The sequence below is a fragment of the Montipora capricornis genome, chromosome 10 (genome assembly GCF_036669925.1).
Source record: "Montipora capricornis isolate CH-2021 chromosome 10, ASM3666992v2, whole genome shotgun sequence".
NCBI lineage: Eukaryota > Metazoa > Cnidaria > Anthozoa > Scleractinia > Acroporidae > Montipora > Montipora capricornis.
In genome coordinates, this window is record NC_090892.1 from 7211782 (window position 1) to 7216781 (window position 5000).

Genomic DNA, 5000 nt, shown 5'->3' on the forward strand with positions numbered 1-5000 from the left:
GCGTTTTTCTTGTAAACGGCGCTTTCGCTCGTGCCTGCACTTTCGAGGGCATTTCCTTAAATTCTTCGCTAATCGCGTCGCAAGTACAGCAATGACACAACTGAACAAGGTCGAACCGAAAACATGCGTTGCTCGTGTGAATCCTCCAATATAGGAGCACAATACACAGATAATTAACATACCTGGGATAAGTAGATCACCACATTCAAGAATGGGATTGATGCTGTCTACTCTTGTACCATGAAATGCCACATGCCACTTGTTAAAGACACCTAGGGCTTGGGCTCGGTGATGGACTCTTAAAAAACAAAATATTTATGCTACTTTACGATGAAAAACGGCGGAAAAGTTAATATGAGAAATAAATCAATGAATGCCTTGCTTTAACCTTCTCCACATACCGCTGATTTTGAACAATTCACGTGACTGTTTTCTTTCGCAGACCAAACGAGAATGGCCAAGAAATGTGCCAAATCGGAATAGGCCAATGCAGAAAGAGCAGAACTATTGTTTTTGATCATAAAACAATTGTTTTTCGAAGTTCTCATTGACCTTGAGCTCGCTGTTTATTAAATATACTTGTTCTAGTGCGCTTTTCATCATTTAAAGTATGGATTGAAATAAGGCATCAAGTGAACGTAGTAGTAGTGATACAAAATAAATATCAAAAAGTGTCAGTAGTTTAAAAAAAAAATCACCAAAAGCCAACAGTTAATTGTAGAAATCCTACAATTGCATGCAGTTAATCCTGCAAAAAGTTTGCCATCAAGTGAACGTGTTTAGGTGCAACACAAAGCCGCTATCAGTCCTCCCTGGCCAAACCAATACTGCAGGGGCGTAGCGTGACATTTAGAATGTGCTCGAAACTAGAGGGGTTTCCCCCAGTAATATTTTAAAAATTTGGGGTCTCGCAAATGCCATTTCGGAATATTTCTGAAGGACATTTCAATAAATAAATGCGAAAGAAAATGCTACCCTCTGTTGGGTTTTCCGCAAGTTACAACACAAACAGGGGATTTAGAAGCAAAGGGCAAGACGTCGGAAACTATTTAAGGACGGTGCCTACTAATTAACAATATTTTTGCCCCGGTGTGTGATTATGCAGGAACTGTAGATCTTAACAAGTGTTATTAAAATCCAAAAAGAAAATTGGGGGTAACCACGCATTTTTCAAAGATAATTCATGAATAATATTTGTAACAAGCTTTAAAATACAAAGCAATGTATGGCGTTATTTCTCAAATTAAAACTTAATTATCTCTCAAAAATGCATGGTTACCCCCAATTTTCTTTTTGGATACCAAGATTACTTACTAAGATCTACTTTCTCCGGATAGTTTTAAACCGCGCAAAAATATCCCTGTATGAGTAAGCATCACCGATAGGAAATCCGAGTATCTCAAGATGCGCAGAACGTATGCGCAATAACAGTAGTAGGCACCGTCCTTAATAACATCATCATCATCATAAACGTTCGTTAAAAAATAACCGGGAACTGGGGACTGGTGATGAGAATAACACTGTAGGGGCCTTGGAGGGCTTTTACGTATGACAGAAAATATATTTTTTTTTTTAAATCTACAAATTTCTCAAGTACGCACGTGAGTATTGCGTAAAGGACCCTACGCCCCTGCCGCTGAAATTATGAGTGAAACGTGCAAAATAACCAAAGAACGCCAGACCTAGACTTTCGAAAAGTCTAGATACGCGAGGAACGAAGGACTGTTCATACTTGATTGGCGCCAATTTAGCGACCCAAAAACGGGTCGCTGAGCTAGGCCAATCAGAGTAGTCCTCGTGGACCCCAGGGGATAGAGTTGTCAATCAAAATTTGCCACACGCAGTGAAGCGTGATTTTCAAACATGCTACTAAGGCTACCGGATACTTCAAATTACGCGACCATCAGAGGAAAAGAATAGAAGAATATCTGTCTTGCATAGATCTGTTTGTGTCTTCTCCAACCGGAGCTGGGAAAAGTCTGACCTTTGAACTAGTCCCGTACGCTTTTGGTCGTTCACTTGGAGCGGGTGGCAATGCTATCGTCTTCGTAATTCTTCCACTGATTTCACTCACGAAAGATTTGGTCTCTAGCCGGTCGCTATTTAGGAGACAACACATTTAAAATCTTAAGTATAAACAAGTGTCTGGAAGTCCCGAGGCGATTCTCAACGACTATCAACACATTTTTCGTCGAATGGAACAAAAAATTTTAAAATGCATGTGCATTCATCGACGAGAGTCATTGCATCGCTAAATGGTAAGCTTAAGTTTCACCAAGATGTATCTTTTAATCCCGGTATAGTACGTCTCCTACACCTGAAGCGTACCTGATCTTTCATGAGTGAAATCAATTGACTTTCTTGACGATTCGAAGCTTTCCTATACTTGCTAATCTTTCGAATATATTAGTCTTTCGTTTCTATCAGCACAAATCACGGCACAAGTGTTGGTCCAGAAAATACCACTGGAGATCTCCTTTCCAAGCGGCGACTCGAGATTGAAAAAAAGCTTTCGTTTTATTTCATCATTGTTTCTGATACCTTTAGCACAAAGTTAACAAATTTCCTCTTTCGATTTCGTAGAAACAAACATGTTCGACTGTTTTCGTCGGATTGCGCCATCAAGTTCAGGGCTTTCGAATGACGTCATCCCCTTTTTGGCGCGAGACGCAAATGAAAACTTTGCAAGCGAGACAAGTCGACCTCTCGCGACTTCGTCGCTCGCTCATTCACTTCGCGTACGAAAAATCACTTCTGGGGTTATCGTGAGGTCGACTTGTGGCAAGTCTACGCCAGACCAAACCACCGTTGTTATCGTCATGCAGCAGCTCTAGTAAAGTACACACTCACGTCCAGAAATGCACACTAAATTTTGGAATCCAACACAAGTTTTCTCTTCAACTCTAAACATTTGCTGCCTATTTTTAAACAACAAGGTAAGTGTGAGGAGGAGCTTTATTTCTTGTTGAGAGGGTAAATGCAGCTGTTTAATTTTACTTGAGGAGAAAAGTTTACTAAACAGAAACTTCGTGGCGTTAATTGTCTGTATTTCCAGACGCAAGTGATTTAAATTTGGGGAGAGGAACAAGAGGATACTTTGTGACGCTCATCAAATCGGCGGCCATCTTAATACATGCACTTTTGGACATAACTGAGAGAATCACGTAATTGGCTCGCAAACAAAGCCGAAAATAAAAGACTCAACAACAACGTCTTAGGGTTTCAAACAAAAAAAAAAACAAAACAACAACAACAATGGCAGTAGCTGCTAAAATAGCCAGCTTTCAAACGCTGCTACGCGAGCCATGAAGTCTTTACCCTTTATGCGCGGTTTTTGAACACTCCAAAACGTGTTTTGTTAATTTAATTTAAATGCGAGACCCGCTAACTTTTTGCTTACTTAAGTCCAAACCGACACCACCCGATAGGAATCCCATAATCCTTTGCAGGTGTCCCTCGACTGTAGTAGAGTTGGTCTCCTCGGGCAGCATGACACTCAGTGCAGAAGCATCTGTCGAACTTTGGGTCAAAGAAGACATCTGAAAAGAAATGTTTCATAATACAAAGCGAATTCTACTTTTAACACTTCTTCTAGCGAGCTGCGATATTTTCAGCAAGCCCCCTCTAAAAGTGATTTGTTTTCTTTACAGGGACCTTTCATTCTACTAAAAGTTAGCGACAAACTTTAACCCGGAGCAGTAGCTCATCAAGGTCAGCCTCTATCTCCAATACTTGGACAATTCTTTAAATAAATACTAGTTTCTAAGGCTCATGGATTTAACGTTAAATCCGTGAGCCCCAAAAATACAATTCTCAGCGTCATGCAGGATTTTAGGCATAGCCTACATGTACTGTTGTGTAGGTGTTTTTTGCTGTTCACACCCTTGCTGGAACGTGATTTGAACTTTGTAAATAAGGTATAAAATAAGTTCCTTTTAACCATCTTGTCGAAACTCCCTGATGAAGTCTACGTAATCAGAGGAAACCGGTTGGAGAAATAAAGGCAAGTTGACAAGATCAGTTGCTGTGTGCTGCTCACTAGTATTTATTTACAAAATTAAAAAGTTACAAAAAATGTTTAAAAAATTAGAAAATTGTTTATTTCTTTATTTTTAATTAAAAAAAGAGAGACTAACTTAAGCCCAGAGCAGGAGATCATGAAGGAGAACCTTTATCTCCAATACTTCGCCTAGGAGTCAACGCTTTCCCGACTGGTAGATTTATTTAATATAGAACGTATCTCTTGAGAGATTAAGCACGCCCACTGTGCAAAAACCAATCAAAACAGAGCTATCCCAGCGTCAAGGGATATATCATACGTTTAGCGGGAAAAACCTGTTCCTTAAAAAAAATGATTGGGAAAGGATTGACTCAAGGAATTAGTGGAGATAGAGGGTCTCCTTGATAAACTCCTGCCCGGAGAAAATGGTTGCCCTATAGAAAACCAACGTTCATGTGGTTTGAAGTTATATGTTGTTCGAGTGCAGCTTTCCTTTAAAAATTAAATTATTGGAAAAGGTAATGCCTAGTCCGTTAACTCCCGCTTAGAACCAATCATATATAGAGGATATTTACGGAATTGCGCGCGTTCAAGTTCCAAGAAAAATGAGTAAATTAACTTTCATTTTCCTAATTAGCTCCGATAAGCTGATAAAAAAGGCAATAAATTAAATTTGCTTGGGGGAAATAAAACTCATTTCTGGGGAGGATCCAGGACCTAGTCTAGACGGGAGGGGGGTGGACCCTGCCGGAGAGTTTTCAATGGGAAGCATTGGAATATTATTGTAATTTTCGAGCGTTTCCAGGGGTAATTTTATGAGCCCCAAAAATACAAATCTCAGCGTCATGCAGGATTTTAGGCATAGCCTACATGTACTGTTGTGTAGGTGTTTTTTGCTGTTCACACCCTTGCTGGAACGTGATTTGAACTTTGTAAATAAGGTATAAAATAAGTTCCTTTTAACCATCTTGTCGAAACTCCCTGATGAAGTCTACGTAAT

The 5000-nt window shown here is 39.7% G+C and overlaps 1 pseudogene; it reads right to left on the minus strand.

The window, feature by feature from the left end:
• Positions 1-5000, minus strand: part of LOC138020211 (neuralized-like protein 4) — a 36016-nt pseudogene that overhangs the window by 4389 nt on the left and 26627 nt on the right.